The sequence below is a fragment of the Phalacrocorax aristotelis genome, chromosome 5 (genome assembly GCF_949628215.1).
Source record: "Phalacrocorax aristotelis chromosome 5, bGulAri2.1, whole genome shotgun sequence".
NCBI classification, from domain to species: Eukaryota; Metazoa; Chordata; class Aves; order Suliformes; family Phalacrocoracidae; genus Phalacrocorax; species Phalacrocorax aristotelis.
Genome location: NC_134280.1, coordinates 14,921,309 through 14,930,570, shown reverse-complemented (window position 1 = coordinate 14,930,570; position 9,262 = coordinate 14,921,309). Strand labels below are relative to the sequence as shown.

Below are 9,262 nucleotides of genomic sequence, written 5' to 3'. Positions count from 1 at the left end.
CAGCATTGTCCTAGCTAATACAGCATTTTCCTCTGTCCCCATGGCCTTTCAACACCATCCTTCACATTTTGAGTAGATATCTCTGTGTACCAAATTCGTACTCAGTTCTCTTTGCAGGAGTGTCCAGGATTGGGCCTTCAATGTGCAATTCAGGCCAGAAAAACTATCCTGTAAGGGAAAAAAAATCTTGTCTGGCTACTCACTGATGCTGTGGTCACTCTCTGCTGGCCCTGGTCAGAGTCTGTACCCAGTGCTGGTCTGCTGCCATCATTTAATAGCCAGGTACCACTCAGATCCTGTATCAGACCTGTTTGCTGAGCCATCTCGGGCAGCTGAGCCATAAACTTTTGCGTACTGTAGGTTTGCACAGCTATTCCCAAGGATCCAATCTGGCTGGCAGAAACCTACTTTCCTTGAGTTTTATTAGGACTAAAAAAGTCCCACTTTTCCTCAGCATTTGTAAATTGAGCACATCTGACATTGAAATAAGTGCAAGATGGTGGGGCCTTAAATCAATGGTGATCTTAATGTGAATAATTCCATTCAAAGGAAGTGTCAGATCAGATGAGTCTATTTCCTTAGGGAAGTGTGTTCTTTTATAAAGCTCTGCTGATCCTTGTCTTTCTAGAAACCAAATTAGAAGTCTCTTTGTTCCACAACCAAATTCCTCATCCCAGGCCTGGAATATGTACGGAAAAATATTTCCAGAGAATCCCCTGTTATAAATAACCTGGAGGGGGCAAGTATTCTATATATCCTTCCTCAAACAAAGAGTGGCAGGCTGCAAAAGGGTATGGAGAAAGGGCTGATCTCTTGTACTAGAAGAAGAAAAAAAATCTTGATGTTCACAGTGTGTGCTCAGGGTGAATCACATGAAAGGCAAATTCAGATAAGAGCAAAGACTCCTGAAAGAAAACTACTTCTTGTAATCTCTGCATCCCTACTTACAGAGCCTTTGCTGTAGAAATAAAACTGCTCTGCTTCCCTGTAATGCCTCCTTGTTAAAAGGTGCAGCACTACCAGCTCACCTGAGCTTTCTGTCTATGCCCTCGCTGTATGTTTTCTATGTATAATGCCTCTCAGGTTTTTTTTTCCTTTCTGCCCTCTTTATAGAGGGTGCTGGGCAGTCAGCCCAGCCCTCTTGCCACACCATATCCCGCCTTCAGCCATGCTGGCTCCTTAGCAGTCACATGTGAACTTCTATCGGGTTTATGTAGTTGCATGTGAATATCACTAGATGTCCTCTACTGCTAAGTAGCTTTACTGCAGCCAGTGCCAAGCACCACACAGAAGTACAGCGAAATGAATCTCAGCTGTTTAAGCTCTTTTTTATAGCTTCATTGTTCCTAGTCCATAGATGCAAAGCAACATTCCTCATCCATAGCCTGGAGGAGTGATCTGCTACCTCTGACTGACTGGACTTAAAGTGACAGCAAAGCTGTTGTGTGGGTTTCATGCAGATTTGGAGCCATCTGGCACATCATGGGAGCACCTCAACTTTTTCCTTTGCCTCTCATTTGAGACTGAGCCATCAGGCAGGATTCCTGCCTTTGCTCTCCTTGTGCTCTCCTCCAAATTCAACACCAAAGGCCAGGCGCATCGGTCTCCACTCTAGCCAGATCTGATCCCACACAGGAGGGTGCATGTATGTCTGCGGGATGCAGTTGGGTACAGCTCCCTGCTCCAGCACAACCCAACTGCCCTCCAGGCAGAAATGCCAGCAGCGCCTTGGGTTAGCTCATGGGAGGGCCACCGCAGGCCCTCAGACCCCATCTCCACCCTCTGCCTTTCCTGCAGTGACCTCTTATCCCTGGCTACAGACAAAAATCTTACCCACGGCCCTGCTCCTGCAGGGAAAACATTGATTTTTTTTTTTGGTGCAAACAGTCCCTGCCTTGCTCCCGTGCTGTGCAAGCCCCTGTGGTTGCAGCTGCCCGCTGCAGACCTCAGCTCGCGTGCAGCATGCCAGGGGCTGGCAAAGGAAGCGTCCCCAGCCAGCCCGAAAGGCAGCTGCCAGCAAAACAAGCCAAGAGGCCACACGTGGCTCGTACTGCGTTAACCCACTCAGCTTTAATATGGGACAACAAACAGGCACATTCATCTAGCCCTAATAGTGAAATATTATGCTATATAAATAATGCGTCCTCTTATTTAGAGACAGTTCGACTGAAGTATTGTCTGACCCGAGCAGTTCAGAGACTGTACGGTCACTTTAATCTATTAAGTGAAGCTGAAACAGACTGGAAATGTCGTGTGCTTAAGGCTGTATGGGGGGAAATGTTCCCTGAAATCTTAAGGCACTGTTTTCTTTTAGCTTTGTATTAAGTTCCACAGTTTGAAGTGCTGCCCATCCTGTCCTTGTATACCCCTGGGGAGGGCTGCTAAAGGGGGTGCTTTTCATGCCACTGCCTGTGCTGTCAAACTGAACGTGAAGTTTTGTTTGAGGGCTCCTTGGGGTGACTCAGCAGGATACAAAAATGCACTTAAATAGGAGTTGTATTGTGTAAGTGCTCAACCACAGCAGCAATTCCCCTTTAGCAATGTTGTTAACGAATACGCACTACAAGAAATCTAATGCTGCTCCAGATAGTGGCTGGAATTGAAAGAGGAGTTTTTGGCTTTCCTCCTTACATAATTTTAATATTTCTTATGGGGAGGAAGGCTACTGAGAACTGAGGAATACCCGAGAGACCTGTCATGCAGGAGCCAGGCCATGGGCTTTTCCTCTCAGATGTTACTGACTTTGGTATGAAATGCATCAACGGTTTTCAGGTTTGGGTGTCTGAATATTGGGCTTGGATTGGAAATACAGCTATCTCCACAGAAACAGAAATGAGCCTCCTCTCAAGGGTGATGTCTTTAAGATGCCCAAGTACAAAGCTGGATGATCAGATGTAAAGATCTAAACCTGAAACCTTTGGTCTATGGGTCCCAGGACTGCTGCGTCCCCAGCATTTAGCAACAACATTCCCACACCTTTGAGAGTGTATAAATGACCTGCTGTGTTTTGAAACTCACTAATGGGTACTGCTCACCTGCAGCTTTGCCAGTCCAGATTCCTTGTAGCCAGCCACCTCCACTGCTGCGCTGCACACATGGCTGCTGACAAAGGCCACCCTTGGGAAACTGAGGAGACCATTTCACCCTGGAAGGAAAACTTGCAGCCAACAGAGGAGCTGAGTTTTGCACCAAATTCACATGCAAACCTGTGACTCCTGTTGACAAACTGGACATCAAGACATGTTGACAAACATGTCTAACAAACCCAGTTTTTTGATTCATGAGAACAAAATGCATCGGTCCCCTGGTTGGTTGGGAAAGCCTGCGGGGGTTCCCCTGGATATGTCTCTTGTCTCGATACAGGGTGAGATTAGTGAAGAATTTGCAGGGTGAGCTGGCATGGGTGCCGTGGCCAGGGGCCAGGTGAGCTGTGGCTGCTTGCTGTGGGTCTGCTCCCTCTTACCTCCTCCATGCCACTGGACCAATGCAAATTTTGAGGCAGAGGCTTGTATATCTTGCTTGTAAAATGACAGTGTGCTCCTCTCTGCCTCTTACTTATGTGGGAAAGACAGCATGGAGGCTTTCTCTTGTTTGTGCAGGCCGCAGCACAGTGCCAGGCTGCCTCGGGTATGTTTCCAGGGAGTGTACTGGGGTGTACCTAATGCTAGTTTGGCACAGAAGGGGAGCCATTGCTGTCCACTTGTCTGCAAGAACCAATTCAAAACACATACATCTGCTTTGCAAACCGGCATGGAGGTGCACCCTGACCCAGCAAGGTAAGTTAGCAGGTGCCTAAATGCAGTCCCCTGAGATGCTCTGGCTGCTTGGTATGTGCCTCAGCACCACGCAGGATTGTGCCCAAGGTGGTCCCGTTGAAGGACATGGGGCAGAGCCAGACCCACCAGTCCCTACTCTCATGGATTGCTGTCACGCAGCTGTTGCCTGCATCCTCTGCGAGGGCAGCATGCGTACATAAGCGAGTGCACATGCAGAAGCAGGACTTTTGCACCCGTCAGCTGCAAGGGGAAGGTGTGAGGTGGCAAAGGAGCCCGCAAGACAGATGTGAATCGCTGCTTTGGTTCTGTCTCCCATTGCCAAGGGCACAAAGGAGAGGTAGGAAAAGTAACCACTGCCCGCGTGTTCCCTGAAGTCCCACCTAGGATGAACCCTGGTGCATTAAGCTCAAATTCTGTTATTGTGATGAAAGTTGATAATGTTTCCTTGTATTTGCTGTGAATATATGCGTGTGTGTGTGAGGGTATAGTACTGGTTCCTAACGGCATAGCGTGTGGCGTTCATGGGGCATGAACTCCGTTTGTATAATCCCGTCCATTCGGTCGCTGCCCCGTCCACCTAGCAGCGCCTGCAGAGACGCCGTTATTTACCCTCCTCCTCCTCCTCCGGCGGCTGCCCAGAGCCCCGCGGCCCGGGAGGTCGGTCCGCTCCCGTTCATCCACACGGTGCCCGGGATGCCGGGCGGGGCGAGGCGAGGCACCGGCCGCCCGCCCGGGCGGCTTAAGGTGCCGCCGCCCGCTCCCGCCGCCGCGGTCCACCTTAACGCGGCGGCGGCGGACGGGCCCATTGCCGCGCCGGGGGTCGGCGGGCCCGGGGCCCCCCGGGAGCAGCGCCGCCGCCCCGCGCCCGCCGGAGAGCGGCATCAAAATGGGTCAAAAGTGCGAAATACGGCGCCGCCACCGAGCCGCAGGTGATGGGGGGGTCTTGGCCGCCATCGGCCGAGAAACCCCCGCCGGCGGCGCCCGGCCCGGCCCCCGGCGGCGGCGGGGCCGGGCTATTTATAGCAGCCGCCGCGGCGATATAAGGGATGGCCGGGTGCGGGCGTCCCTGCCGCGGCCGGCGGGGCAGGGCAGGGCGGGAGCGGGGGCCGGGGCCGGCGGCGCTGCCCGGCCGCGGGCGCTGCTCGGCGGGCATGGGCGGGCGGTGAGGGCGCGGCGCCGCCCCGGGTGAGCGGGGCGTGGGGGGGGGGGGCGGTGGGAGAAAAAGCACCCCCAAACCCACCATAAATCGCAGTTTCTTGTGCTTCTGCCCCGGCGAAGCGTGGGGGCTCGGGATAGCGCCGCGAGGAGTTACGGCGCTCCACGCGTGAAAAGCCCGCGGGAGGGGTGGGATGGCCGTGACACGCAGCGGTAACGGCGGCGGGGCTTTCCCCGCTCTCCTGTGCTCTGCTCTCCCGCAGTGATCGCTGCTGAGGCGCGGTGCCCCGCTCGGGCATGAGCCCCGCGCCCCACGCCGGGAGGAGCGCTCCCCGGGCACCGCCGCTTTCCCTGGCCGGAGGTCGGCGTCGGGAAGAACGGGCTGTCGCCGCGGAGCCGCCGCCGTCGGCAGCGCCAGACGCCGGGCTCGGGACGGTACGGTGGCTTTGTGCCGCGGGTCTCGCCGCGCGGCGGCCCTGGGCTCTCGGTGCCGCGGGGAGGGGGCGGGGGTCTGTCCTGCCCCGCTGAAGGCTTGAAAATGAGCTGTATGAGGAATGGCCGGACCGCTGTCGGTCTCCTGCCTTCGTCTGGGTGGGTGGTGGGGAAGGGGGGTCGCTCCGAGTTACCCTGGGTAGTGAAAGACCTTTGGAAGTTGCGGGTTTGTTGGATTTTTGTTGTGTCGGGGGGTTTTCCCCCCCAGCAGATTCAGAGCCAGGCTCATCTTTTACTTTCCTACCCCTTGTGTGTTCTCATCTATTGCAAGGTTTCTTATCTTGAACTAAAACTGCTCTTGGACCACTAAATACTTTGGGAAAGCTTCCAGATTCATGGGTTTGAGTTATCTGCTAGTCTTTCAGAAGAAAGGCACAGATGCTATCTTTAATTATAAAGAAACAAGGAGAGGAGGAGGTACTTCTCTTTTTTTTTCTGGTTTTACTTTTTCTCTACTTAAAAAAAAAAACAAACCAACTGAACCACAGCTGAAGGACAAGGACTTGTTCTTGGGATTGCTGGGGATTAGTCAGAAAAGTTATGACTCTTTTATTATTATTTTTCTTTAGATGGCTCAAGAGCCTATGAAACAGTGTTTAGAAAACGCTGCTTCCCAGACAGAGAAACTGAGCTAAAGCCACGCTGGCTGCGAGCTGAGGAGCAAGTTGAGAGTTAGACCTTGAGGGGACTAGTCTCAGCATCCTGTGCTCGGCTGCTCCAGTAACCCTCCCTGGCGAGCTGACCACTCTGAGCAACGAACGGGGACTTTGCGCCGTGGCTGTCCGGAGTAGGGGATGGGGTTTTGTTAGAAGAGCAAAGCGCAGAGTGGAGTCCTGTGTCCTGTGCGAGGCTCTCCCCCAGCACAGGTAACTGCAGCCCTTCTGCACCCATCAGCTGGTGCCTTTCTACGTTACTTGCCTAACGTTATGAAAGCGTGAAAATCTAAGCTGCCAACTTCTTAGGTATCTTAAGTCGTCTAAGTTCGTTTTCTGGTGGCAGGCTTAAAGGGGTGCTATTGACTGGAAACTTTATGTTTCATCTGGAGGCTGTTGTTTGTACAATAGTTGGTACCAAGAACAAGTGCACCAACTTTGTAGTCGTACCTGGGTGTAGATGTGCTTTCGGAATTTTCGCGATGAAATTACCTGGTTGGCTCAGGCTGTTTCTGTATGACAGAGGTGCATTTCAAAGGCCTAACTCTGCATGGGTCAGTTATTATTCTTCTGTGTGAAAGGTGCTTGTCTGTTGCTCTGAATCTATATGGGGCATTGCAAAAATGGGGTCTATTAGTTTAAAAAAAAAACAGGAGAAGATAAGAGAGAGAACAAGGGTGTGGCAAGGAAATTGTGAAGTAATAGCTTTAAAAAACCCACCTCTTAGTAGTGTAGCTTTGGACTGCCTAATGGAGGTAGGATTTCCTTCTAGGTACTTGAGTCTGAAAATACAAAGCTGATAGTGTCTCTTTAAAAGTAATAGTGCATATAGACAAATAGGTGTTCTTCATATTATAGTTCTGCATCAATTTGTTTGACTTCCTTTGATGTTGATACTCCATTCCAGGAGATACCCCATACGATCGAGTGTGTAGCCCAGATTGCAGAGGGCCAAACACACCACCAGCACGACCCCGAACCTGAGCAGCTGCACCAGGGTCAGAGCCGGCCCAGCATCTGTTATCAGCTATGATGTGAAAGGCAGTTTCTATTTATTGACTTTTTGGTGGGTGTTTTCACAAGCTCAAAATTTTTTGCAGAGGAACTTAGAATTACGGAAACAAAGCTTGCCTTCTTCATGTTCATGGGGAGTTTTGGTATATGTTGTGTTGGGTCTGTTTTTTCTTAAACTGGGACTGAGGCTAACAAAAGGGAGGAATAAAACTGTATCATCTGGTGGTTAGAGAGACCTTCTTTCCTTCTCCCCACGTGCTTCCTGGCACTGGGGGAGATGTCGCAGTTGGGGAACTAGAAGGAGGAGGATGAGACCTGCACCTGAGCTGGTCTTGTCATTGGCATAGTACACGAGGGCAACATAAGGACAAGCGAATGTGATAAATCATTATCGTTGACATCATGCTGTGGTTCCTTAGAGCTCTTTAACTGTGGACAGAAAGAGTGTCCTGTACCCAAGACCTGCACGGCCCTTTAGCTCACACCACACACTGCGGGTGGTGTTTTGCTGTTGGGACCATCAGGGCAGAAACTACTCCCTTCCGCTCTTAATTCTGGAGGGCTCCTTGAGGAAAGCTGTCTGGTTTTGTTCATTTCTGCCCTTCCCTTTTTATCTTCCCTCTTTGGGTGTGAAATACTTTCTGTGGCTGGATTCAAGCCAAGAGCCTCTACCTACTTCCCACAGTTGCCAAGCCAGCATCCCTGCTGACCTGCCGGGTACTGGTGAGCCAATTCATTAGGATGAGTCGGTCTGCCCTATGAAAGCTTTAGGCTCCAGACTTCAACTGGCTCAGTCTTAGTTTGGTTTTGCCTGGTTTGTTTGCTTTGCACTGCTCAGCCCTGCTGTCACTCCTGGTGGCTCCTTGTTCCAGCCTTGCTCAGCCTTTGCAGCCTGCACAGGGCCTCTGGCGCGGCACGGTGCTGCTCTTGCCTCAGCATTGTAACTTCTCCATGACTGCGCATCGCTTTACCTCTCTTACTTGCAGAGGTGGGGACAGGAGGGATTGCAGCTCAGCATGGGCAGCCCTTAATGCAGAGAGTGCTCTAGAGATGGAGAATATTAACTTGGATCCACAGGAACTAAGAAGGGAGTAGTTTTGCATGGTGGCAGTGGTTGCATAAGCTTTTGCTGACATAAATAAGCAGATCAGGGGTGAGGAGATAGATACAATATGGAAAATACGGAATCAATTTTCAGGCTTCCAAGACAGTACTGTAGACAGGGCTGAGGAAGAAAAGTGGTGTTAAAAGATATGGAAATGTGCCTTGAAAGTGACCTTTCAAAGACGAACGATATTACTTGTGGTGTCTGAGGCACCCAAGTTTAATGAAGTATAAAGCAGAAGGGCTTGGGAGGAATTGGTTCAAATGAAAACAGAATGAGCGTGGGACTGGCAGATGGGAGGAAGGTTAGCCCACTCCTTGGTGGAGTTATTGCTTCTTTCTCCTGTTGTTGCCTACAGGGGCACTTGAGAGAAGATATTCAGGGGGGAGGAGAATACAGCCTTCCTGTTCTATTTGAATGTTGCTGGCTGTATCTTTTGCCATGGGGAAACAAAAGTCCAACGCTCCAGTGGGTCACATCCTGGGTGTATGTATCCAATATAAATCTAGAGCAAGACCATCAACTTCAATAACATCTTCAATAAGCCACGACTGGCTCTTTCTGAACTGAGAGGAGAAACAAACAGCTGTAACCTCAGATGCTGAATTTTTTTGCGTACTCATTTTTTTTGAGTTTTATGACACTCTTATTTCCATTTGAGAATGTAGTGGAGCAATTGCTGATCCATGCGTGCATGTATATGTGAGAAAATGTCTGCAGAGGAGTAATATGTATGGAAGTCTTGCATAGAGATATGGCACACTGGCCACCTGTTCACAGATGATGAAATAATTTTACAAAAATATCTCTCCTGAAATAATGATTGAGGGAAGAGGTGGGGGCAGGGTTAATGATATTTTTAAGTAGTTTTCTGTACTTATAGTACTTATGGTATTTATTGCTGACTCTCCTGCTAATTTTTCTGCTTCCGACATTAGTTCTTCAGTAAGTGATGGTTAGTGCTGTACAGATATATAGGTTTCATCAGAGACCAGTCCAATGGCTGAAGCTAGCTGAAGAGATGGGAAACCTTCCTCCAGGTACCTTCTCTGTCACAGGCTGCCCAA

General features: G+C 50.5%; 1 protein-coding gene across 6 annotated transcripts in view; it reads left to right on the top strand.

The window, feature by feature from the left end:
* Positions 1 to 4,583: 4,583 nt before the first annotated feature.
* Positions 4,584 to 9,262, top strand: part of MRAS (muscle RAS oncogene homolog) — a 40,793-nt gene continuing 36,114 nt past the window's right edge. For 2 of the 6 annotated variants that reach the window (XM_075093102.1, XM_075093100.1), the window contains exons 1-2: positions 4,584 to 4,705; positions 5,195 to 5,366. The gene's annotated coding sequence lies outside the window, so the exon portion shown is untranslated. The other 4 variants (XM_075093099.1, XM_075093097.1, XM_075093101.1 and 1 more) reach the window with 3 other exon arrangements.